General features: G+C 49.1%; 1 protein-coding gene across 7 annotated transcripts in view; it reads left to right on the forward strand.

The window, feature by feature from the left end:
• HIVEP3 (HIVEP zinc finger 3) overlaps positions 1–26,884 on the forward strand; it is a 449,220-nt gene that overhangs the window by 281,143 nt on the left and 141,193 nt on the right. For all 7 annotated transcript variants that reach the window (XR_010383875.1, XR_010383876.1, XM_064493681.1 and 4 more), the window contains exon 3: positions 7,670–7,750. The gene's annotated coding sequence lies outside the window, so the exon portion shown is untranslated. The remainder of the gene's footprint in view (positions 1–7,669; positions 7,751–26,884) is intronic.

The raw sequence follows: 26,884 nt of genomic DNA on the forward strand, positions 1-26,884 counted from the left end.
GAAGGGCTGGCTCCAAAAAAAGCAGGTGTCTGTATTCAACATGAACTTTTCCTGTTTGCATTTGGTGCCAGAGCACCTGGTCGTGGCCTTTTGTGTCAAAGGAAGCCATTTTGACTTATTCCTCTCTGCACCTTCTAAGGCTCTTTGGCGTAAGCAACAGAAGCAGGTTTTCAACAGCTTACACAAACAGGGGTTAAGTTGGAAGGATAATGAGAATCTCACAGAACTGACAGGAAGCCTGGAGAACCAGGCTCAGAAAACAACCCAGGGCCCCTTGGGGCAGCAGAAAACAGGAAGTAATCACTGGCAGTCCTCTCATCCCTGCAGAGATGGGAGACTCAGGGGCACGGAAGAAGCACCGAATATACTTAGCTCAGCCTCCTGCCAGCCCCTTGGCTGCCGGAGAGCAGAGAGCCTGGCTTTACTGTCCACCAAGGCCGGAAGAACTAATTCCCCAAAATAAAATCAGGTTGCTGTTGCAGAGGTAGGGAATAGGGTGCTGAGCGGCCAAAACCCAGAAAATGCCCACCAAGTAGCACATGCTGCCTGATTGGAAGACCCAACAGAGGTGGCGTGCTACACGTCCCTCACACGAGGTCAGAGGCGCATGACCTTTACAGCACGGGGATGGCCACTCAGAGCAGGGGACACCTGAGCACTCGGTCAGATCCCCACAAAGGCAGCCCCTCTCTGATGTCACCCTGACAGGCAGAGGATTCTGTCAGGTCCTTCTAGAGACCTCCTGAGCCACTCACCTGGGGATGGCTGCTCCTGGCCTCTCCCAGCTGCTCTAGAAATGCTGAGTGTGTCTTCCGTTCACCAATTACAGGAAACTGGTGACAGTCTCAGAACATTTCTGAGTCTTTCCTCAAGACTGCATGAATCGAAGGTCGATGCCCAGGCTTACCATCCCCCAGGCAGGGCAGGCTTCAGGCTTGGCCAGGTCTCCTGGGGCAAAGAGCAAACCTTTGTGGAGCGCTGACTGCGGCACAGGTCAGGGGCTAAGCCCTTGGCAGGCAGTGTTTCATTTAATCCTCCCAACAACCCTATCACACCATTACCATCTTCCTTTTCTACAGATGAGGAAACCGAGGTGTGGAAAGAGTCAATGATATTCCCATGGGCACAGCTAATATGTAGCAGAGTAGGATTCAGATCTGGTCCAGGGCCCCCTCTTAATCACATCCTTGTGCTGTCCCACACCCTGCTGCTCATGATGTCTTGCTCTTCCTGCCTTGCACAGAAATAGGGCTGTGCGCTGAGTTCACGTATTTGTCCTCTAGGCTTATCCATCCACCAGGGACCCCCCTCACCCTGGGCGTCAGCCTGCTACCCCCTGTCAGAGCATCAGACTGCTCAGGAGCTGCCATCCCAGGATGCCAAGTCCTTTCTCACCCCACTCAAGGCCCTCCATGAAAGCACAGTCATCAGTAGTACTTTTTCATATTCACAATGAAACCTTGTCTTTACCTCATAGCTGTGTCTTCCGCAGGACGTGGCTCTGCCTCCTGTGGGCACAGAGCATCCTTTCTGCTGCTCTCGACAGTGCCCACAACCTGGCCAAGGACCAGGGACCCTACAGGTCCCCAGAGGGATGATTTGATGGAGCCATTTGCCAGCTGGGCGCCAAGGAGCCCCAGAGGCTCCGTAGAACCCCGTCAGGAGCAGCCTTGGAGGGGATTGTGGGACTGACGTGAAACGTACCCCACTCAGCTTCTACTAGGGCACCCCATCTGTACCCGTTTTACATGCTGGTCTTCAATGTACGTTCTTATTTTCTAAGAAAAAAACTCTCTGCAGAAAACCTGTGGGTTCACTGGATATATTGATGCTTTTTCTCCACAAGATTCCATAAGCTTTTCCTTGCACTAAACTCCTACACTGCCCTGGCCACTAGGAGAATTGTCTGTGTAGAATCATAGCTTAACATTTTCTCTTTGACATCATTTGAAGGCCGATATTCAGGATTGGCCATATATGCACAAAATGCTTCAGCACATTAGTAAAACAAACAGAAAGTTGTCCACTGTGTTTCTTGTTACCCTTGAAACAAAGACCATGGTAACCATGTCCTGTCAGAAATATGGGCCAGGAGGTTTGATTTTCCAAGTTCCCAGGCTCCTTCCTACTACTGACAATAGAACTCATCTTGTTTTACTCCTTGCCTTGGCTACCAGGATGCCCAGAGCTGAGATAGTCAGCTATGCATCTTTTTAAAATGTGATTTTTTCCAGTATATAATAATTGTGTATTTCCTAAGAACTAAGAAAATCAAGATAAATACAAGGAAGCAAAAAGCAAAAATTACTTACAGTGTTTCTACTCCTCAAAAACTATAATATTTTCATCTATTTCTTTGGGTTTTTTTTTTTTTCTGTACAGTTTTCATGTGGTTTTGTTTGTAGGAATTTTTTTCTTTTTAAATAGGTGAGATAAATCATCCTATATGTGAAAGCTGGTAGCTTGCTTTTCTCAACCTGATATCTAAGAATATCACATTCTTAAATGATACAGAAAATTTCGTCAAGTAGATCAGAGGTCAGCAAGCTAGTTCTATAAAGGGCTAGATGGTAAATAATTTAGGCTCTTTGGGCTGTACTGTTTCTGTCCCAGCTGCTCTGTCTGCCATGTAGCACAAGAACAGCCACAGACAACATGTAAAGGCGTGGGCACGGCTGGGACCCAATAAAACTTTATTTATAAAAATAGGCTGCCAGTGAGATTTGGCCTTCAGACTGTAGTTTCCAACTCCAGGTATAGATGGACTCTAGTTTTTGTGGAACTGTTCTCCATTTCCATGTATTAGCACTTAGGTTTGCTTTCAGTCCTCAGTGCTTCAGTATCATAAAAAAGGCTGGGTGGAATTTGCTTAGAATTTTTTTTCCTGGGACTATATTCCTGGAAATTGAGATGGCTGTGCTCCCAAAGTATGGACATTTGTGAGGCAAAGCTCTTGGTGCATGCTGTGAATTGTCTTCCAAAAGCACTCTGCCGACTTCCACTATGAGCAGTGCTGTGAGAGCACCCATCTCCCCAAACCTGTGAGCACTGGGCGTTGTCCTTCAAGACATTTGCCTCGAGCCTCCACTGCTTCTTTATGTTTAGACTTTGCTTCTGTCTAGTGTTTCAAGCTTTGGTCTGCACTTTTATTCTTTAATCTTCCTCACATAGTTTTTGGAAATAGATAAGATATAAAAGCAAACAACGATCAATTTCAGGGGTTGGTAGGGGAGCCAGGGAGGCACAGAACCCTGAAGGTCCAGTTAGGGTGACACTGGCCAGCAGGACTGGCAGCTGTCTTTCTCCGCTGGGCGAGGGATGTCAAGGGGTTGACCCTGACTGGAACTTCCAGAACCTGCATCACCATGCATCAGGGTGGAGAGGGGAGGGGAGAGCGCCCTGGGGAGAATGGAGCACCAAGGTGGGAGGGAAGAAAGTGGATTGGGGCTCAGACGATGCAAGCTACCATCAGGCTTCATGTGTGCGAGCTTGGGCAAGTTCTTTTATCTCTCTGATTTGTCCATTTGTCATCTGTAAAGAGGGTAAAACAGTCCATTGCACAGGATTGTCCTGAGGATTCAACATGAGCCTTAATACCAGAGCCTCACACAGTGCATGGCACATAGAAAGGACTTAATATGTGTCTTTGTTAAGTTGAATTGGTTTAATGTTAGGGTCTTAGGGGTGATGGGAAAAAGAGCATATGAATATATTTTTTAAAAGAGAGAGTTTGGATCCAGTGCACAGTACATGGTGAGCCTTCCAAAAAGAATTGATGATGAATGAATGGATGGGACTGTGAAGTCAAACAGCTCCAGCTTTGTCACTTGTTAGTCACACAGTCTCGTACAGTGCACATCCCTCCCTGCAATGCTTCCACGCCCTTCTCTGCAAAATGGGCTTGCTGAGTAAGGATACTTACCTAGGGCTCACAGATGAGGAAACTGAGACATGGTGGCTAAATAGTTGGTTCAGGGTCTCACAGCTGGTCCTGGAGAGCTCAGGATGCCCACCTGTAGGCTTGTTTTGAGGATTACATAAGACCAGGAATATAAAGTTTCTGGCTCAATATATGTTCATTTCTTCCCGTAGGCAGGCTGGTCTGCCAACCTGGGGGTCTTGGCCAGGCAGACAGAGCATGGGGGAGTCCCCCTGCAGGGACGGGGACCGCACCAGAGGCAGCTAGCTGCATGCTGGTGGTGAGTTGCTGGTGCTTGGGAAGAAAGCTCCAGGTGGATTCTCTGGAGACCACCTTTCCCAGAGGACCATTTCCCGAGGAGCTGTCTTGCTTCCACGGAGTCCAGTCTGCACTGAGGCCAAATAAAGAATGTGCCTTTTCCCAGCAGCCTTCCAACCGTGAGAGTGGAGCCCAGGCTATTCTAACAAGTTGCAATCCTAGGAGAGGGATGTGGAGCCCACGTGGGGGAGAGTGGGGGAAGCAGCACTTGGCACACGACGAGCTGGCCCCTGGACAGGCTCCACCGCCGTCAGCTGCCAGTGACCTTGTTAGGTTCAGTATTGCTCTTGCCATGGACCAGGGCCAGGTATAGGAGGCTTTACCTCCTCCATATGACATCTAATCCACCCAACATCCCTCCAAGGTATCCCCGTTTTACAGGTAGGGAAACTGAAGTAGGTACTGGGAGGTAAGCACACAGCTAGTAGTAACAGAGTGACAGAGTGAGGACTTGAATTTAAGTATCTGACTCAAGAGCCCATATTCTTAACCATGAGTCCTATTTACTGCTCTTCATTGGATAGAAAACTTCTTGGTGAAGCAGAAAGGGTTTTGAGTCCTGGAATGATCAATCTCCTTCCTCCTGGATTTGGCTAATCCAGGACCTGGGGGACCCTAGATTTCTTAAGGCCAGAGCTCCAGCTACTCTTTTAATTTACTCATCCATACGGGAGGCACATCTGTTGACCACTTTCCAGGGAATATTTCATCCACTCAACCTTCCAACAAGTGTTTTTAGGGATCTTCCACGTGCCAGGACTTGTTCAAGTGCACAGGATACATCCCGAATGATAATAATTACAACTAACCTGTACTATGTACCAGGCACTATTCTAGACAGTGTACATAGATTAGCTCATTTAATTGTCTCAACAGTCCCACCGATAGCTATTATTAGCCTTTCCATATAGATGAAGAAATCGAGGCACAGAGAGGTCAAGTCATCTGTTCAATGTCCCACAGCTAATGAGCATCAGAGTCAGGATTTGAACCTAGGCAGTCTAGGGTCGGCAGTCAGATATTCAACTGGCCCTGCACTGCTGTGGCTCTCCTAGTCCCTGACTCATGGAACTTCTAGCCTTTCTTTTCCAACAGGCATGTTAAAATAGCACCAAAATAATTTAATTCAGTTTTGTTTGCTGAGAAGCCGACTGAGCAGTGAGAGTGAGTGATCCTGGACTTGTTAAGTGCTAGATGTCATGGGGCCAGTGGGAAGGAGTCCAGGTCATGATTGGGACCCTGGTCTGCTCTCCACCATGACCTTGACAGCTGTGTGCCCTTTGGCAAATCTTGTCACCTCTCTGAGCCTCCATTTCTTTACTTACAAAATGGACACTGCCTCCAAGCATTTTTGTGAAGACTTAACTAGTGTGGCAGATGGAAACAAGATTTTAAAATAGAAGAAAAAAAGGAGAGGGTTTATTATTTCACCAAAGTGAAAATTTGGTCAATTTATGAATGAATGAATGAACGAATAAAGGCATGGTCCTAGCAGGCCTGCAGATTGGCTGCCTGGGTAACAAACAGCTCCCGTCAGGAGGTCTGCTGGAATTTTTCAGGGTCCCATCAGGGCTCTCTCCTTGGCCATTTCCCCTTGTCCCTTGAGTTATTTTGCATCTGACTTTGTGTGAGCTTCCGACGCTGTTTCAGCAAGGATTCATTAATGTCTGTTGGGAGGCAGGCCTTGTGCTAGACTCTGGGGAGACGGAGAGGAAAGGGAATGGTCAGTGCCTACAGGGGCTCATAGGCTAAGAGGAGAAGTGATCATAATAACAGCAACAACAACAATGACCAGCAATTAGTGAGCGTTTACCACATCCCAGATATTCTATTGAATTTTTATATACATTATTTCATTGACTCATTGCAAGAATTCCATGAATTACTAAAACTGTTGTCCCATGTTACATAGGAGGAAACAGATGTAGACAGGCTAAGTAACTTAGCCAGTTTCACACAGCTCTGAAATTATAGAGACAGGCATGAATTTGCAAAAGAAGATGTGCATACAAACAACCTTCTTATAAGGTAGTAACAATGGTGTATCCTACTCACGGGGCCACGACAGGCCTCTTGGGGTTCAGAAAGAGAAGGGAAGCAGGGTGACGGTGGTGGTGGTGCTGGTGAGGATGACAGTAGTGATGGTGATGGTGCTGTTGGCGGTAGCGATGAGGATGTTCGTGATGGTGGTGGTGGTGGTGATACTGGCAGTGGCCATGATAAAGATAATGGTGATGATGATGATAATCCTCGGGTTTGTTGAGCTTCTGCCTTATGCCGGGCTCTGACCTGGGTGCTTTCTGCTGTCTCATTTCATCCTCCTAACAACTTTCCAGTGTCAGGGTCATCATCTCCATTTGACTCATGAGGACTCTGAGCTGGAGACAGGCTAAGTGGCCTGCCCAAGGGCACACATCCAGTCTGAGCCAGGCTGGAGATTGCACATGCCTCACCGCAGAGCCACCACTCTTTCCCGTACCAGAGTCCCTAACCGGTGGGCCACGAGGCTGGGCATCCCGGAGATGCTCCACAGATACCTACTGAACAAATATTGAGTGAATGGATTCCCAAGAGGTCAAAGCCTTAAGCCCAGAAGACAGAAATAACATGTCTCAAGTGAGTATGTGGAACCATTATTTCAATAGATGTGCTGGTGCTGTGATGACTAAAATACAAGTTAATTGTGAAGCATTACGTTCATGTGGCGTTTGTATCGTTCCTTATTTTCCCAATAAAGAGATATAAAGAGCACAGTTAGGAGGAGTTTTGAGAAATATTTTCACATGAAAAGGAAGTCCTCTTGCTGAAAATGGTGGAAAGCATCGTGCTGTCCTGCGTGACGGGTCAAGTGCTTTGTCCCGTGTCTAGGACAGAGGTCACTGAGAAGAGGGAGGAAACCCACCAGGCTGGGGGTCGGGAGCCTGTGGCATTTGTCCTGAGTCTACTAGTGACTTACTAGACCTGAGCTATCACTTTCCACGACTGTCTCCCTAAGACCGGACACCAACATCTAAGAGATTTCCCAAGTGGCTATTGAATGCTTGCATGCATGAATGAATGAATAATGAAAGAAAGGATGAGTGAATTATGATGAAAGGTGCTCAGGGAGCCCATGGAGGGATGTTTTCCCCAAGGAGTGCTTGAAACTGAGAGTTTCTTAGCTGGAGAGCAGAATTAGAATGCAGGGGTTCAGCAGGTGAACTGCAGACACCCAGCTCTGTGTGGTGGGTGATGCGGCCAAGGGGGCACTCCCAGGAGGCCAGCTCTTGACCCTGAGATGTCTATGTTGGAGAAGGGGTGGTGGCTGGAGTTTGGCTGTGAGGTCACTCTCAGCAAGGCTGTGCTCACCATTGGGGATGCATTTTTTAAAACTCAAGTGCAAGTTGACAGCTGGCAGTGATATAATATTCTCACATTCTCTACTTCCCACAGGCCTCCCTCCAACACAGCCCTCCCAGCTCTTAAAAGCCTCTGATATATCTCGACCATGAGACCACGGCCGGCTCTCGGCAGGTAAGCCCCCCATCCTTCCCTCACACCGGGGGCATGGACCAAGTTCAGCACGGCCCTGAGACACAGGCCGTGCTTGTGGCCAAGAGGAAGGGTGGACTGACTTCAGCCTTGGCAGGAGAATGGAGCCCTGTATTCTACCAAGACTTCAGGAAAAGTGGCCAAATGCCCAGAGTCCTGAAGCTGGCATTCTGACCGATGGCAGCATCTGGCGCTGAGAACATATCCTGGGGCAGCATCCAGGGAACCAGCTCTGACCCTATGTCAGCCTTTACTGCTCAGGAAAAGCTCAAGCAAAAATCTGCCTTTCTGGGTTTCTGCTTCCCTGCTTGAAAAGTGAGGGGATAGGATTCAGTGAACTGGGCAGGCCATGAGCCAGCTCTTCCAGGTCAGCCAAGGTCGTGGGCTGGGGGGAGGAATGGTGGGGACGGCAGCTGTCTGCCCCTTCCCTCCCTAGGACTCATCTCCTTTTCCATTGCTCTATGGACCTCTGGTCCACGGAGAGCCTGCGCTGGGCTTTGTGTGTGCCATGTGTGTTCATGTGTGCAAGGGGGGCTGGGACCTGTGTCCCTTCCAGCAAACTGTGCTTAAAGTTGAGCTGAAACATGGACAGTAACCAGACCTGCACCTGCCCTGTCATGGGCACACCATGGTCACTGTCAGTTGCATTGCCCAAATGGGAAGGGCAGAGGCTGCCCATGTGCTGAGAGCATGGGAGGGCCTGCAGCAGAGTGTGGGGGCGAAGATCAAGCTGGGTGAGGGGCAATGTGGGGTGGGAGACCAGGTTACCTAACCTAAGTGAGGCCTTCGTTCGTGCAGGAGTGAGTGCCGGGCAAACTCATGGGCAGGGCGGGCCAGAACTGCTGCCCAGGAGATGAGCCCTGTCTGAAGGAGGAGATGATGTACAAATAGCCACAGTCCAGGAAACCTGTGAAGGTGGGAGGGGTCCAGTCTGTCTGGGTTTGGTTTGAGGTGGTTCAAAGAAGACCATTTGAGCCCCGCCCCACAGAAGTGAGCCACGCCCACTCAGTGGGAACCGATCAGGCGTAGTACTAGGCTGGTGGGCGGCCAGGGAGGAAGGGTGAAGCCAGGGCAGTGCGACTTGAGGGTTACAAGCCACAGCCTCTACTCCCTGTGCGTTCGGGTCCTGCCTTAGTCCTGTGGTGGAACCAGCCCATTCCCTCCTGTGGAAGGAGTTGGAGAATCCTCTTCTAAGAAGGAAAGGCCCCATGGGACCACCTGTGTTCTTTAGAAGGAGTTCCTCCAGGTATTTAGATTTAAAAAAAGAGAGAAAGAGAGAAAGAGAAGAAAGAGAGAAAGGAAGAAAGGAAGAAAGAAAGAAAGGCCATTTGAAAGAGACACTTTAACTGGGCTTTGAAGGATGAGTAGAAGTTCACCAAATAAAAAATGGAAGAAGGTCATTCTAGGCAGAGGAGACAGCAAGTGCAAAGGTGGAGTGGCTGAGGTGTAGGCACAGAGGAAGAGTGGTAGACACGGGGCTGGGAAAAGTGGGTAGGCCTTTGAATGCCAGGCCAGGGAGTTGGGTTCGGTCCTATATGACCAAGGAAGGAAGAGGGTCAGCTTCCTTGGTGCCAAGAGAGGCCTCTGGACTCCCAGGAGCCCCGGGAGAGGCTGAGAGTGAAGACAGGGGCTCATATCAGAGCCTACTGAACATCAGCAATGGGAAGCCCAGGGCAGGACGCCCTCACTGAAGTGTCTGTGGCCCCACTGGGGCTCTTCAGGTCTCCCGATGCAGAGCAACCCCAGGAGTGCTGGGGTCCCTGTCCTGTGCTGGGGGCCTCTCCTGTGGAGGGCTGCTGGGCTTCCCATCAGAGCCCCTTTTCCCTGCCCTACCCAGCTCTCCTCTTCCCCTGTCCCTGAAGACCACTAGGCTGCTCCCCCAGGGCTGCGCTCCCTAAGGATGCGGTGCTGTTACCAAGGCCCTTCCCAGCCCTCTCCTCTCCACTGCATAACAAAGGAGCTCCTGCCCTAGAGTCGTTTTCTGTGTGGTGGGTAACACTTAGCAATTTGGTAGTTTTACAGTTTCCTCTCTTGGCAGAATTCAAAATGCCTTCACATCTGTCGTCTCATGGGACAGAGGAAAGTGTCGGCTCTGAGGCCCGAGAGTGTGGGACTTCAGCCCGGCCTTGTCACTCCCCTGGGGAGCAGTGTCACTGCCCAAGTCTCAGGGTCTTCATCTCCTAAATACCCACCTCCGCGTGTGGGGCCAGAATCCAAGGCCAGAGCTCATGTGAAAGGCCAGCCCAGTGGGTCATCTGGACACTTCCATTCTGTGCTGCTCCCCCAGCTACTTCCCTGTGATGGAGCAGGTGGCCACCGATGGGCTGTGGTAGCCTGGAAAGGCCCGTGGGAGGTGGCATGTGCAGTTTGCACCTGTGCCTTAACAGGCAGGTAGGCCAGTGGACTTGATTTTGCTTTGAAAAGTTTGTTCAGCAGATCTTTCCTGACACCTCCTCTGTTTCAGGCTCTGGTACACTGGGGGCCCAGGCAGGAATAAGATGGTCCCTTCTCTAGAAGGGACATGTAAACAAGTAGCAACACACTGTAAGAAAGGAAGAGCGTTGTGGAAGAGGGGGCATGTGAGCCGGCGCTGGAAGGATGAGTAGGAGAGATCAAGAGGGAAGGGAGCGAGGGCCTTGCAGGCAAAGGGGCCAGCAGGTGCAAAGGCATCGCTGTGGGAAACATCCTGACCGGTGGCGCATCAGTGATGAATTTTATGATGACCTGCCCTGCATGGTTCCCTGTCCCAGAAAAGCCTGGTGCCTGCCCCCTTGTCAGCTCGGGAGGGTCAGATCCTGGCCAGGCTTCACAGCTCAAGAGGAATGTCAGTGTGCTCTGAGACACGGCCAGGTGTGCATCCTCTGGTGCCCAGGGCAGCACGGAGCTTCTGAGGCTTTTCTTGGTTGGAGTTGAGGACACGTGTTACCCACAAACTCAGAAGTAGTCCTGGAGACGTTACTGGTGTGTTTGTGCAGGGGCCTGGGATAGAGATGAATAAACGTGTTCCCTGCCCCAAGTACAGAGGACAGGGTGGACAGGCCCCAAAGGCCCGTATCACATAGCTACTGATGCTCTAATTGGAAGCATTCAAAGTGCTCTGTGGCTGTAGAGGAGGGGCAGCCAGAAGGCAGGAGTAAGAGGGCAGCATAAGGAGGAAATCTGAACCAGACGGTAATAATGAGAAGAATTATCAAAACCAATGATTATCGAGCACCTATTAGGTGCCAGGCACTGCTCTAAGTGTTTTGTATGGATTTACACTACACCTACACAACAAAGCCATGAGGCAGGGCGGTTATCATCCTCTTTTACAGATGAGGAGAACTGATGCACAGAGAGGCTGCATAACTGTCCCAGACACACACAGCTGGGAAGTGGCCTAGCCAGGCTGAACCCGGGCAGTCTGGCCTCAGAGTCCATGCTTGAATGACCTGGTATAGCCAGACACTAAGCCCTCTCTAAGAACTAGAAGCACCAACAGGGTTGGGACCATACCTGTCTCGCTCAAGCGCATAGTAGGCACTCAATATAAACGCTCTCACTAACACACGGCATGGATGAACTGGGCCCTGAAAGAGTTGGGACAGAAAATGAGAATCGGGACAGGCCCTGCGGATGGAGGTTGCAGCTGGAACAGAGGCCTTGGGTACCAGCCCTTGGGGTTGCTTGGCGGCCCTGCCAGATCTGAGCACTGGAAGGCTGGAGGGAACCAGATAAGGAAGGCAGAGTCTGAAAGGCAGCTTCTCAGGCTGACCCTTTCTGTTCCAAAGACGTGGCACCTGCCCACCTTCCCCTGCAGGCCATCCCCACCCGACCTGTCCCACATCAAGAAAGGGAGGGGGCCATGACCTTTGTGTCCGTACACCTCTGTCATCCATTCCTTCAAAGGCTCCCAGAGGCCCATCTGGGAACAGGACCACAGGTTCCCCAGAGGCAGAGGAGGCTCGTACCACCCAGGAGGGGCTCAGGAAAGACAATTCAAAACACTCTTGGCTTTCTGAATGTTTGAGGCTTCCGGGAATAGATGTTTTTCTAAGATCCTTCCTTCCTTCCAGCTCGATGGGCTATGCATGGGAAACTAGGGCTGGGACTTAGCTCTGTGGTTTCCTAGCTGGGCGCCCTTAGGTGAATTGATTCTGTACCTGTTTCCATCTCCATAAAGTAGGAATAAAAGCAGCTACAGAATTAAAGTTTGGGGAAACTCCCGTTAAGAACAAGACTCAGTGAAAAGTTGTTTCTTGGCTTCCTGGGACCTCAGTTTTCTCCATAAAATGAAGAACTGGAGAATGTTGATTTTTAATGCCAGCCAGGCTTAACATTCTAGGTTTCAAAGCTGCCAACACCAGTGGACTAGATATATAGACGTAGTTACACACACATATGGGCTATACACCTATAAGTATATCCAATTTAATCATTTTTACAAATTTAAATATACACTAAATTAAATTTAATATAAACATATCACTGACAGCATCTTTTATCATGTTTTCTTCTAATTGAAAAAGTAATACCTATTTATGGAGAAAATTTTGGAAAGCACAGGAAAAGAAAAAATTCACCCACTGTTCTACATTTGACACTGCTTCTTACATATTTAGTGAATGCCTCTCCCATCTTTTTTTTTTCCTATGCACATACGCAGATTATTTTCAAAACAGTTTTGGGGTTGTGTTCTGCGTCCTATTTTTTAACTCAGGCTGAGCTGTTGAACCAGGTGTCCGGGCGGGGCCGGCGTCCCTGTGCCCGAGAGGAACCGGAGGCGGCTGCTGTCACAGCTGTTCTGGGCCCCCTGGCCCGCTCTTGCCAGGGCGCTGGCTGCAGGCACCTGACCTACGGATGTTCTGGGTCTCTGGCGGGTGCACATTTTACACTAATTTTAGCTGAGCCTCTCAGGCCCGCTGGCCTTGGGGGCCGCACATAATGGACGCCTTATGTGGACAGCTGCCGACAGCGCAGGAAGAAGTGTCCCACCTTAAAATGTTCCTCATCACCGGCCAGTCCTCTGCTCTCAGAGAACAAGCCAGCTCCCTGTTCCTTCTCTCACTAGGAAGGGGCCGTTGTTGACGTTACCAGCCCAGCAGGCTGGACCTGGCGGGCAGGTGGCCCACCAAACACATGGGCGATTGCTTCTCTGGATGGGGCCGTGTTTTTACAGGACAGGCTTGGATTTGAACTGGAACAGCTGAGAGAGATTTCCTGAGAAATTGCTGGGTGGTGAGTTTGCAGCAGGGCAGCTGGGCGTCTGAAATGCCCCTGGGTATATAGAGAGAGCCTTCCAGAGCCTCCCCTTAATGCTTTACCTTTGTCAAGTATGTACAAATTTACAATGTCCTTTGACATCCTTCTTCGTCCCGATGACAGCCCTGTGTATTGGGTGACAGAATTCCCATTTTACAGGCAAGGGAACTGAGGCTGAGAAGGGCAAGTAATCTGCTCAAGGCCCCCTAGCAAGTAAGTGGCAGGGACTTGAACAAGAAGTGGGTTTCTCTCACCCCAAGTCCAAGGCTGTTTCTGTTCCTTGGACCCATCTAGGTAAGCAGTTAAACCTGATTCATTCCATCTACTCTGTGTTTCCTTACATTTGGTATTGGTTTTTCAAAATGGAGATACTTTCATTTTCACCTTCAAAGTCATTCATGTTTACTAAAAATAAAAACAGCTAGTTGGTCTGTTTCTAAAGCACCAACCTGATCAAGGGAGCCTCTTGCTTCAAAATGCAGGAAGGCTCGCTTTGTCTGTGAGGTAAAGTCCACATGCCTTCACCTGACACCTGACCTTCACAGCTTGCTCTAGCTCCCCACCCCACTCTCTCCAAGTCCAGGCTCCCCCAGCACTTAGATATCTCTACCGAGGCAGCAAGGTAGGGTTGGAAACTTTCCTTATGATCTGCCTCTTGAGCAGAATGTAGCCACAAGGCAGGAAACCAGTAGGTTACTCATTTCCATGTCCCTGGGGCCCAAACAAGGCCAGACACAGTGCCAAGACCAGTAAATGTATTGGTCCCCAACCCACGTCCTTCATGAGAAACTGGAGCTTTGATCGAGGCTTAGAAGTCAGCTGAGGCCTGCCCAGCAGCCGCCAGCCCAATAAGGAAGTGGCTGCTTGGCTGGGCTCCCAGGAGGGGCCTGCAGGGCCAAGTCAAGAAACGCCAACCCTGGGCAGGCTAGAAGGAGGAAACGGAAGGGCGTCCCCCAGATGTGTGCTGGAGACCAACCCCTCCCCCACCCCTCCCCTGACCCTAGTCCCATAGTCACAATACAGCCTGTGTAAAACATCCCCAGCCCGGACAGTGGCTCTTTGACCCAAGTCCGATGCTCTTCAGGAACAATCCATAGGATCACATGCTGCTCTGGAGGAAAAATGTTCTCTAGGGACTATCTTGGCTTAGTGAGGGCAGGACCCTTTCTCTCTGACCCCATGTAGGACTCCTCTCTGTGTCGGGGACCCTCCGTCTCCCAGACTCTGGTGCTCTGGACATTATTGTGGGAGAGGCAGAGTCCTTAGGGTCCCACAGCCTCAGATCCTGCCAGTCTCATTTGCTAGGGGCTCCATCTCTTTGAGCCTCAGTTTCCCCACCTGCAAAATGGGATGAATGATACCAACCTTTCAGGGTTATTGTATCTTGAGGGAAAGTGTTTTTCAAAAAGCCGAAGCAGAGCAGCAGGCATACAGGGAGTGCCTGTGCTTCTTCTTCTGGAGGGTTTGTTCTCAGTGCCTCAAGAGCCTTCCTGAGAAGTGCCCGGGCTGCTCAGTGAGGGTGGGGCTTTCTGGGGAGAGGTGCTGGGGCAGCTGCACATGGCCCATCCTTCTGGCAGCCACCACTTTTCTGATTCTGATCTGGTCTTGGGAATTTAGCCAAAGACGCACCTTTTGTTTTCTAATGAAACCCGTGGAAAAGTAGATTTTTTTATAATAGAGTTGTTTCACTCCACTTTCAACTTTGTAGGAAGATGCCTTTTATTCCTTTGCTCATTCATCTGTTCATTTATCTTCCAAATATATCCATGGCTTTGACCACCTGTCAGATGTGGCCAGAGATGCACCAATAGGCCATGCAGGGACCCTACGTTCCAGGAGCCCCACCGTCTCACTAATAATTGTCATCTAGTGTGAAAATGCAAGAATGACATGGGGAAGGCACAGTGTTGGGGGAGGGAGCAATCGTCTCTTGCAGGATTGATTGAGAAAGGTTCCGTGAAGAAGGTGGCATCCAAATGGGCCAGTTAGGAAGCGTGGAGGAAAAAGACCCCAGTCTCCAAAGACATAGAAGCATAAAATCCCAAGAATAAACTTAGGAAGGCATCATGAATTGGTCTATAAGTTAAATGAAGTCCCAATTAAAATACCAACAAAATTTGTTCATAAAATAAGTATGAAGTATATTTGGAAAAATCAACATGGATAAATAGCCTAGAAAAATTCAATGTTGGTAAAAGAAGAGGCCTGTGGCTCACTGGACCGGAACCGAGCAGCTGGAAATAGACATGAACGTGGTGTTTAGAATTAGAGATAAAAAGGTAGATGATCCCTAACATGCTATAAAGACAACCAGTTAGCTATTTGTAGATAAAAAAAAAGAGAATAAAACTAGATCCAAAATTCAGTCCTTTAATCAAAGTATTTCCTAGGTGAAAAAAAAACAGGAAGCCAGAAAGTTACCAGAAGAAAAACAATAAGGAAATATTCCTATCACATTGGAATAGGGAATGCTTCCTTAAATATAAAACTAAATCCAGAAATCATGAAAGAAAATAATTAAAAACTCTATGGGAAAATCAAAGTTAAAGAATGATAACAAACTAAGAAGAGTATTTCAACACGTATATGATGGGTAAAAGGTTCATAGCACTAAAATTGAAAGAGCTTGTAAATGAAGTGAAGACAAATCATCGGTAGAAAAATGGGCAGAGAATATGAACAAGCAATTTGCAAATGATAAAATACAGGGCCTAGTAAGCATATGAAGGGTGGTCACCAGTAGTCAGAGGATAATCGTTAAAGAATCAAGATGTACTTTGCAGGTGGCCCATTTCCAAGACTGAAAATACTTGGGAAGATAAGGAAGGAATGGGGCCTAGGGGCACTCGAGCACTGTTAGTGGATTGGGAATTGATACATTTTCTAGAGGGGAGATTTAGCAATATGCACCAGCATCTTCAAATGTGCATCCCCTTCAACTCAGCAGTCCACTTCCAAACAGGTATCCTAAGGAAACAATCAAAAAGTGCCTGGAATTGTATGTAGAAGAAGGCAACAAGCACACTGATTAAGAGAGAAGCATCAGAGGTCACAGAGACCTGGTTTTAAGCTGTGTGACCCTGGAAAAGTTACTTAACATCTCTGAGCATGAGTCCTTATCTGTAAAGTGGGCATAATAATAATACCACCTTCATAGGTGAGATATGAGATATGAGACTTTGTTGTGAGATAATATTCAATGAGATGATACTTATAAAACTCATGTATATAAGTAAATAAATATGTGTAAATTTACACATATACTTATACATAAAATTCAATGAGATAATACTTTATAAAACTCTTAGCAGGGCTGGGCCCACAGTAAGTACTCAATAAATGTTGGCTATTTTGTTATTACCAATAAGGCTGTTTACCATAGTGTTGTTTATAATAGTGAATTTGGAAACAACCAAATTGTCCATCACTAGGTTACTCAGTAAACAAATGCTCATGGAGATGTAGCCATCTAGAGAACTGTGTTTATGGGTCAGAAAGATGCTTTTCACATAATAGTGTAAGATTATTTTTTTAAAAGAAGTCAAAAGAATGTAGAAAGTGGATTCCAGATGGTATACATCTGTGTATCTAGAAAAGTACCATTGATTCTTGTTATTCACAGTAGTTAAGTTCTACAAAGTTCCACAAACACTGAATTAGTGAACACTGAACCATTGTTCCTAGGGGAAATATGGGGTTAGGTTCCTGTGAGCCTCTGGTCACAACATTCTTGTCAACCTATCAAAACATAACCTTGTTTTATGTGTGTTTCTGTCTAAAACACCTTGTTTAATTTATATTGTTGATTCATTAGCATTGAACTCATGGCAAACAGCCCTGTAACTCTTGCCTGAAGGAAGCTTACCTAACATATGTGTTTTCTCTGTAAGGCACATCACTGTGAAATCACTGACAAAAATGCAAAGATCATAACACTAAAGAGACTGTAAAAAGGACACTGGTTTACATATGGGAGCTGAAATAAGAAGCAGTGTCATCTTTTTGACCTCAGCTAGGAACACACACGTGGGGAAACTCAAGTCTTTTGCTCTGCGCACTTCTGCAAATGACCACCAAAGCACCATGAGCATTGATTTCGGGGTTACAAACCAATTTTAGTGAGTAAGTGAATTTGCAAATACAGAATCCTTGAATAATGACAATCGACTGTATCTAAAAAAGATGGTCGTGTTACTGTTAGTCATCTGAGGGTCAACATAAAAATTAATTTCCCCCTCTTTCTTCCTTGTACTTACAATGCTTTAACTTTTTATGGCAGACATGTGTAAGCAAAATCAGGCAAAGCAATAGTTATTTTTATTTCAGAAAGAAAAACTTGTCATTGATGGCCTTACATTGTCAAGATAAAAGTCAAGCTCAGTAGAACGATAAAAACAGCTAATACTGTTAGATATTGCTACCACAAGCCACATAGGCTTCTAAGCCCTTTACATATATTAATTCATGTACTTCTCACCCCAAGAGATAAGTACTAATTATTCTCATTTTACAGATGAGAAAACTGAGACAAAGCGAGGTCAGATAATTTGCCAAAGGTCAGAGCTAGTAAGAAGCAAAGTCCAGAGTGGCACCCAGGCTGTCTGGTTCCAGAATCCATGCTTTCAACCAAAATTCTATGAGAGCCTGCTCAGTGCCTAGCCTGAGGCTGGGTTGCAGAGACACCCAGCAGAATCTGACCAAGGGACTTCCTGTCTAGAATGAGGGCAGCGACAGGGTGCACCAGCCTTGTGGGCTCCTGGAGGGGGTCCTTCCCAGCCCAGCCTGAGGGCTCAGAGAAGGTGGCACTTTATAGCCCAGCACTCCAGGCCCCCACAGTCTGGCTACCCTTCCTGTCTTACCTCCTTACAGGCACACCTTCCCTCCCACCAGGGCATCCCACCCCCAGCCTTATCCAACCATCCCCCTCTCCTTAAGCCTTCTCATACATATGGTCCTTCTGCCCATCCCCCAAGGCTTGGCTCAAAACTTAGCTCTTTTCTCAAGCCATCAGTGAGAAGCGAGGGCTCCTTCTCCTGATCGCCTCTCTAATTTGGAACTATATGGCCATTATCTCTACTCACCTGTGCATCTGTCCCTGCTAATGAACTTGTCTGGGAAATCTTCGAATCCCTAGCACCCAACATACCCCTCACACATTCCCTCTATCAATAAAAGTGTGTTAAATGAATACATGAACAAACAAAAGGAAATACCTAAGATTCTAAGGCCCCAAAGGTGTCGGCCAGCTAGATGGTAGCACAGTTGTTGTTGAAGGCTGCCAAGGCTCTGGAGGACTCTGGAGGGCTGAGCTGTCTGGCCACAGAATCGGGAGGCAGAGTTGACAGGGCTGCAAGACCAACATTAGCCAGGGTGTTGTTTCTGTGGCTTCTGAAAAACCCCCACTCCAGTGGGAAAGACTAAGAAAGGTCCCATTCAGTTTCTCTTGGCATTTCCAAGGGAAAGGATGGGGTTTGCATTGGCTGGGCCAGGGACATCTTTTCTAAAATAGCTTCATGCATATTCAACTGCTCCCTGAAATAGTCGGGTGGCTATTTTAAGCAGCTTCTACTCAGATGCCCACACATAATGGCATCTACCTTGAGCATGTAAACCAGCAAGAAGCAAAGAGAAGAGTACTAGAGGACAATGATAGGAGGCTTGGGATGGATGCCTGCCACTCCTCCCCCACCCCTTGGTGTGTTTTCCTCTCCAGGACTCTCTTGCATGAAACTGAAAGTCATGGTTACTATGACAACTCACTGGAGGAGTTTTCCCAGCCAGTGACCTCACCCGGCCCAGATCTCTGAAGGCACAACTACACCCGGGCGGCCATTAACTTAAGGCACAATAATGTTAAGTCCGTACCATAAGTCGGTTAGTTTACTCCTGAGAGTGTCCCTGAGTGCCTGTTTCCTTATGGTTTGCACACAATTCTAACAAGTCCCCAGCAGATCGGAAGTGCAGGCAGTGGGAAGGCAGTGAGAGTTAGGACCCTAACGTCAGGAGGCTGAGGTTACAGCAGACAACCTGGCTGTTAGGGTAAAGAAGGAACAACTCTCCAAAGGAAACATTTATTAACAAATAGGCTCCGAAGCATCAGTAGGTACCCAGCGCCATTTGCTGGGAAAATAAAGATAAATAAGACACGGGTCATGGCATGAACATGGGAATAAACAATGGTACATGTATTTATCTAGGCTCTAACTTTGTTACCCCACCCCCCTAAAAAAAAGATTAAAAAAAAAAAAGAAATTGGGAATACAGTGTTCTAAGTGCTGAACTCAGAAATGCAATGTCATAAGTGGTTGAGGTAAGGACAGTGGATTAATCAGGAAGGAAAGAGATCTCTCTGGGGCGGTTGGGAAGGTGAGGCTTGGGCAGAGGGATAAGAACTCTTGGAAGATAAGCAGGTGGTGGCCTCTGTTCGAGATGGCGGGCACAGCACCTGAGAGGATCAGAGGTGGGAAACAGTGGGTCTGTTTGGGGACTTCCCAGCTGAGGGCGGCTAGAGTGAGAGGGAGGGAGGGGAAGGAGGAGGAAGAGAGGTAGATGACGAGAGAAGAGGTGGGAGAGGCCTCAGAGCCACACCCCTGGGGCTTTGGCGGCCCTGCCGCGTCAGAGGACCCTCCAGAATAGCTCTCTGGAGCTATTGCACATTTAGGCAGAGCTCCCTACCCACTTAGGTCTCCTCTGAACGTCTCCCTGTGTCATAACACAGAACAGTGATGGGGAGAAAGTGAGATTATGTTAAACGCTTCACGGTGAGAGGTGTGACTCTTAAGAATGAGTTGAAAGTTCATTCCAGCTTCTCAGGACGTGGATCAGAAATATAAAGTGAACAGGGAAGCTGGAAGCCCAGGTCCCGGCAGGAGGGCTGTGATGGGGAGGGACTGACATAGGGGCCCCGGGCCTCAGTCAGCTCAGCTGTATGCCGAGATTGCTTACTTTTATAGGTCTGAGTTTATGCTTATACTGTTGCCCCAGAGTCACCCAGAAAAGGTTCTGCTTTGTTCAGGGCACCATGGGAATGGCAGGAGAGTGTGTGATACCTTTTAGAAAGATGGTCACTCAGAGGGATTGGACAAGAGCAATAAATGAAGCTTAAGGAGGGAAGGCATCCTCTCTAGAGGACATCAGTCTAGCGAGGCCTGACCACACATTACATCTCAGATGGCTTCTTTGAAGGCCTCAGGAACCATCAGCAAGAATCCCGGTGCCCAGAGGTGCTGCAGGTCTGTCCTTTCCCTGCCGTGAGTTCCTCCATCTGCACGTCACTTCTTTATTCTTCTCTTGTTCGTTGATTCATTCATTCATTCATTCATTCATTCACTCATGCCGTTAGAGCTACAGACTGGGAGATTACTGTTCTCTTGTTGGCATGGGTAACGGTTTCCTCACTGAATTTTCAGGGATCTGTGAAACCCTTGAAGTTATAAGAGAATGAATGTATATCCCATGTTCTTTTTCTGAAGACATGGCATGTAGCTTTCAACAGATTCTCAAAGGGGCAGGTGACCCAAAAAAGGTTAAGAACCACAGATAGAGATGGGAATTGTTTTATTTTAAAACAAATGATTACACCTTTTGGTAGACAAGCAGGGCCAGGAAGTGCCCAGTGAAATTCCCAGTTCTGCGTCGAGCTGTCTCAGGTAATGAGGTGGCCCCGGGGTCTCTGTGAGGTATCCCCGGCATCTCTGTTCACCCAATTTGTGGGCATACCCTGCAGCTGAGCCTGGCCCAGAGGCCTTCCTGGCACTGAGGGAGGGCAAGATCTCCAACTGAAGGCCCCTCTCTGTTTCTTTCTCTTCCCAAGCACAGTCTCTCTTCAGGGCCCCTTTCCAACTTGTGCTTGGCAGAAAGTAAGGAGGTCCTTCTGTGTTGGGTAGATTTAGAAAGCTGGAAGAAATCTGGGAAAGGAGGAAGCATATGAGCTGGAGTTGCAGGAGCCTGGGTATTGAATAAGGCTTTGAACATAAGGGGCTTCTGAAGTTTATCGATCAGTTGTAAAAGTCAGGTCATGTCAACTCTTGTCTGGAAAGCCTCCAGTGGCTTCCTGTCTCTGAGTAAAAGCCACAGGTCTTATAAATGCCTTCATGATGATGTGGCTGCCACCAATAACTTCTCACATTCCATATCCTCTATACTGTTCCTCAAACTCTGGCCTCAGGGCCTTTGCACTTTCTGTTTCCTCTCCTGGGGAAAATAAGCACATGGTTCACTCCCTCACTTCCTTCAGTTCTTTAGTGGAATGTGTCCTTGATGAAGCCTTCTCTGGTCCTTATTTGAAATGGCAATGCCTCCTACTGCCACTACTCACTTCCCTGCTTTGATTTTCCTGCTAGCACTCACATGCTATTGTCCATGTATTATTCCCAGTGCCTGGAACAGCACCTGGCCCAGAGTAGATGCTAAATTAATATTTGTGGGATGAATGAATTGATTCTTATCATGCTCTGAACTAGTTGTTCTAACATATTATAATCTCATACTCTGCAGGGACAGTTTGAGTCTCCATCTTCATAGAGAAGGACCAGAGACTCAGAGCAGCTTGGAACCACTTCCTGGTTCTGGAGTCTAAGAAGCTCCTGTTTTCTGTTTGTTCCCCGCCCCCACTCCTGGAAGCCTGTGGTACTGCCTTCCCCAGGGCTCCTTGAGCCAGACAAGAGGCGGGTTCTGTACATGGTGTAGTCAGTAGTTAAACGTCTACAGCAAACTCTTATGATCCGGCTGTGTTCAGGTCAGACAGTGTTTGATATGTCCTGGAAGAGGCCAGTCACTCTTATCAGAAGCAAAGTAAAGGAGAAAAGAAAACAACTTTATAGGGCTTTTGATGGATTCCTACTCCTTATCGCCATCCTGTAATATATCCTAAACATCAGCTCACTTTTCTACAAGAGAATACTTAAATGAGAATTTTGCTGTTTGACAATATAGCCCAAAAGCAAGCCCAGAAAGCATCAAGATGTCCACACATGAGGCAACTTACATATATGTAAGGCCGTTCTTTTGCTTGTAGTAGAATCCATGAGTGCCCGTTTTCCTCACTGTTACACACAGTTCCAACACACTCAGCCTGTGGGAGTGGGGGGATACAGGAAGACAGTGAGACGGGACCCGGGCTGCCCAGATGAAGAGAGAACCACACCACAAACCCCACAGGTGCCCTGTGCTGGTTACTGAGAACTACAAAGACAGATACGACACCGAACATGCCTTCAGGGAACTTGCAATCCAGCAGGAGAAACAGATGGAAAACAATTAAGCTTAAATGTGTTTATTTATTCAAATCCTCCCCTTGCTCCAGCAAGTATTCTAGGTAGAAATCAGAAATACAATACAGCAATACACTGCTGTGGAGGTGGGGACGTGGGCTCACAACGGAGGAGATGCTCTCTTCTCCCTGGGGAGTCAGGGGGTCCCCAGGACCCCCTGGAGCTGCTGCATGCGAGGAGAAGCAGCTTGACCCCACTTGGTGACCCGGCAGGTGGCCCGTGCAGCTGGAGTGCGGAGCAGGCCACCCTCTATGCAAGCTATGTGCTGAGAGCTGGTCCCGCCCCTTGGGGAACTTCTAGTCCAGTGAAGCAAAGACTTTTGATGTATCTACAGCCCCTCCCTCCATGCTCTCGGAGGCCTGTTCTCAGCATATGGAAAGCCCCGGGGTACAGGGGCTGTGGCATTTCCTGTGATGGCCGAGACAGATGCTCCTATGGGCTTGGTCCTCTTGGACCCCCAGCTTCATGCTGCACGGATCAGTTGCAAGAGTAGTTCCGGTCACAGGAGTAACACCTCGCGTTCAGACCGCACAGCAGCTTGCAAAGTGCCGCTGTACCCATCATCTTGTTTGTTCCTCCGCGAAGAAGGCCGGGGGAGGGCCAATTTCCAGGGACTGGATGGGACCACTGAGGCTCGGAGACTCCAGGTCTCAGTCCCAGGAGGAAGTGGCAGAGCCAGGAATGGAATCCCGGGGAAGAGGACAGGGACCCTGCCCACCCAAGGGTACAGCCGGTACACTGGCAGAGGACCTCCTAACAGCAACAGAAGGTGCTGTAACTGCTGGGGAAACACTCCGGCTCTGGAATCAGATTGAACCAGGTTCAAATCCTGCCTCCCAAGCTATGAGCCTGGTGCCCTCACCTCCCTGAGCTTAGGGCGTCTCACCAATTAAATGAGAATAATCTTAACTTCCTTCGAGAGCTTGCTGTGAGAATTAAATGAGGTGATGCCCGTGCATTGTCTAGCGGAGTCGGCAAGGACCAGGGCCATCATGTATGGCTTAGTTTGTGGCAGGCTTTACATGTATTGGCTCAGCTAATCCTCCAGGCAACTGACAAAGTAGATACGATCACCTCTTTTTACAGATTCACAAGGAAACTGAGTTACCAAAGCCTCCCTCACCCTGGCCGTTGCCTCGCCACGTGACCCTTGGGCACCCACTTCTCCTGGCAGCAGATGACGAGCTCTGAACTGGCTCCAGATCCCCTGTTATTAGACACGAGGCTGGAATTTCTCCTCGTCTCGTTTCGTTTGTGAGACTTTGACCCACACAGGCTCGGCCACTCACCAAGTCTGTGGAAGTGACCCCCTGACCAGCAGGAGGGAAGCACGATGGGAGTCCCTGGAGACCCCAGAGAGGTCAAGTGAGCTTGACCCTGGAGGAAATGGTCAGCAGCTGTGGCCTTGGGAGGGAAGGGCAAGGAGGTCATGGGCACCAGGCAGAGCCGCCTGGCCAAGGTGGTTGGTGGCTTTGGACTAGCACAGTGGTGACCTGGAACCCAGCGGGCTGGGCTTCCCTCTCCCACTTCCTTCCTGTGCCGACTATCTCGCTGAGTCACCTCCAGGAAGTCGGGGTGGTGAAGGGGAGAGCGAGCGAGGAGCCCTGGGTCCTCCCTCACCCTGGCCGTTGCCTCGCCACGTGACCCTCGGGCACCCACTTCCCCTGGCTGGGGCTCAGTTTGCACATCTGTCACACAGGAGGCCTGGCTAGAACTCCGAAGTCAGGCCAAGGGCTTTTTCAAAGGGCAGTGCCTCCTGGAAGACGGTTTAGGACAAAGGCCCACTCAGCTGGTAATCAGTTAGGGATTTAGTAGTCATTGGCTTCAGAGAAGCAGCCCGGTGCTTCCAGACGACTTGCTGCGTTCTGCCCTGGGTCCTGAGTGTCCCCAGCAGGTGCTGGGCCCAGGAGGAAGGCAGAGGGCAGACCCTCCAAATGCTGGAATGGCAGCAGCCACAGGGGTAACAGCTATGAGGTTACCTTAGCCTCTTCTAACTTAGCTCCAGCCCTTGCCAGCCTCCCATGATTCATGTTTCTGAATTTTTACCAAGTCCTGGGCCCTGGTGAAGGTCCACGCAGATCCTCCAGGGTTCTCAGTGCAGCTACAATCATGTGGGAAAACGCAGAGCCAACGTGGGCCTTCTCTCAGCTCCGAGCAGTGCCCCCTTGGAGCCCTGGGCCATGCAATCACCCTTTCACTTACTCAGACCCAAGAGAAGCTGCTTTGACTGTATAAAGTTCCAAACCTGTTTATAAGACGTATCTCTTGGACATCATATTCTGAGGTCCACTCAATTCTGCAAGTGGCAGTTCTTAGCTGCACAGCTCCTTCAGCTCTAAGATGCAAGGCTATCGGTGGCTAAGAGGAGCACCTGTGAGTTGAGAGGAGTTTGTTCCAGTATCATTTACCTGGTCAATCAAAGAGAGATTACGGCCTCTTCTGTGTTTCCTACTGCTCTGGAGATTGGGGGAGGACAGAGGCAGTGGGATTATGGGGCATGTGGACTCCAAAGGTAAGGTTCTTCACCTCCAAGCTGGAGTCCAGTTGGATTAGCGTGACTTTGAAGCCCCTCCTGATGTGGCCTTGCCCCCTGCCCAACCTCAAAGTGCACGTTCCCTTTTGTCCTGAGGGCTTCACCCTCACCACGGGCTTGTGTGGTTCCCCATCTTGTATCATTTCGTGTTTCTGTATCTTTGCACACTTCTGTTTCACTGGACCACCACTTCCTCTCCCCTCCTCTCCCATCTCCAACTTTAGTCTTCCTCGTAAACTCTCCTTTAAGACCCACTTTGGATGTCGCTTCTTCCAAGATGTCTCCCCTGACCTCTCCCATCTCCCGTTGACACTTCAGTCCACATTTCTCTTAATCCTTTTTACCCCACTCGAATGCTCTCTGGGTTTGTGTATGCCCAGCTCCTTGAGCACCAGACTGTGTCTTGGTGGCATTTGTGTCCCAGGCTGAGCCCAGGGTGGTGGATTCATTTCTGAGAAAATGAAGACCCCAGGGCCTGCGGTTCAGAGGCAGCATGATGGTGAGGAGAGGGCTGGGGGAGCTGGGTCGAGTCCCTGGATCTGCCATTAACAGGTGGCACTCTTAGCCACCCCCTGTCCCCAGCTGGGCTTCCGTTTCCCCTCTGAAAAGTGGATTAATTTCTCAGTCTTTCTAGAGCTAACATTCTGTGGTCTGCAAGGCTGCTTTTGCAAAGCTCCCCAAGCCACCAACTGTAAGGCATCCTTCCTTTAATTCACTGACCCCTTTCATCCACTCACAGCCAGCCCATCTCAGGAGGGCACAGGGAGGACTCAGGCTTGGTCCCTTCCCTGGAGAGGTCATAGCCTAGTTAGGGAGATATCCACAGTGGCACAGTGAGCACGCAGTATTATAGGAGCCAAGAGGAGGCCAGCCCCGGCCTGTTGTGGTACTCAGGGAGGACTTCCTGGTGCAGACAGGCCTGAATGACCCAGGGCAGCATAGTTCTCAGTGAGCAGAAAGCATGGAAGCCAAGGGGCGTGGCCAATGGCATGGACAGATGTGACCTCAGCTGCTCCAGTGTTATGTAAATATGTATGCCTGGGTGTGTCTGTGTGTGAGAGAGAAAGAGAGAGATGACAGAGGGGGTGAGAGGTAGGGAGGCCTGGGCTGGCACAAGTTAGATCCCCAACACCCTTGGGAAAGAGCTTTCCAATGAAAGGCCTTGCTGGTGAGGGCTGGGCCCCCTTGATTATGTAATAGCTGGGGAACTATCCTCCAGGGGAGCAGTAGAGGGAAGACAGATGTGTCTGAGTGGGGCTATGTTCCTGGAGGTGAGCTGGGAGCAGATCTGTCAATGAATCGGTTTCGCAGATCGAGGGAACATCCAAGCCAGGGCAGCCAGTCCACGGCAGGAGGAATGGATGCATCAGCCACAAGGCCTTAGCAATGGGATATGCACGCAGCCAGACACAAGGTCTCTCTCCCGGGCTCCTCCAGGCCTCCCTCCCTCAAGTCCCCCCCTTTACCCCCTAGTCAGCTGGAGCACCTGCTCATCCCGTCAGGGTGGTCTCTGGGAATGGTGGGTGAGCACAGGCCAGCTCTGCACCATGCTGGCCCACAAGATGTGTGCTGGGTTAACTGTGTCCCTGAAAGAATGCAATGCAAGGGCCCTTTGTCTCCTGTGACTTGTAAACTGACCCCAGGGTCAGGTAGGCAGGAGGCCTGAAGCAGGTGAGCTCCGGCTGAGCGTTCTTGCATTGCTTACTGAGGAGGGAGGACATCACATTCCAGCAGCATCACCTGGAGTCGCCCCTGGTTCCCCAAGAAACAGCTCTTGAAGCCTGTTGAGACAGCACACAGATTGAGTCTCAGCTTCTGGGGTAGAAGGGCTTTAGACTTAGATGGATGTTGAGCCTCGTTTTCCTCACCTGTAAGGTGGGAATAATGTTAGTACTACCTCCTGGAATTATTATTGACAGGGTTCCACATATGAAATAGTTAGCATGGAGCTTGGCTCTTGTAAGTGCTCAGTAATTGGTGCAGTGATTATTTCTGTAAAAGGCAAATGTCCACAAGGGGTTGGTCCTTTTGGGCACATACCCTGCATGCTGGTTTAAAAGATGTGGGATG

The sequence above is a fragment of the Camelus dromedarius genome, chromosome 14 (assembly GCF_036321535.1).
Source record: "Camelus dromedarius isolate mCamDro1 chromosome 14, mCamDro1.pat, whole genome shotgun sequence".
NCBI lineage: Eukaryota > Metazoa > Chordata > Mammalia > Artiodactyla > Camelidae > Camelus > Camelus dromedarius.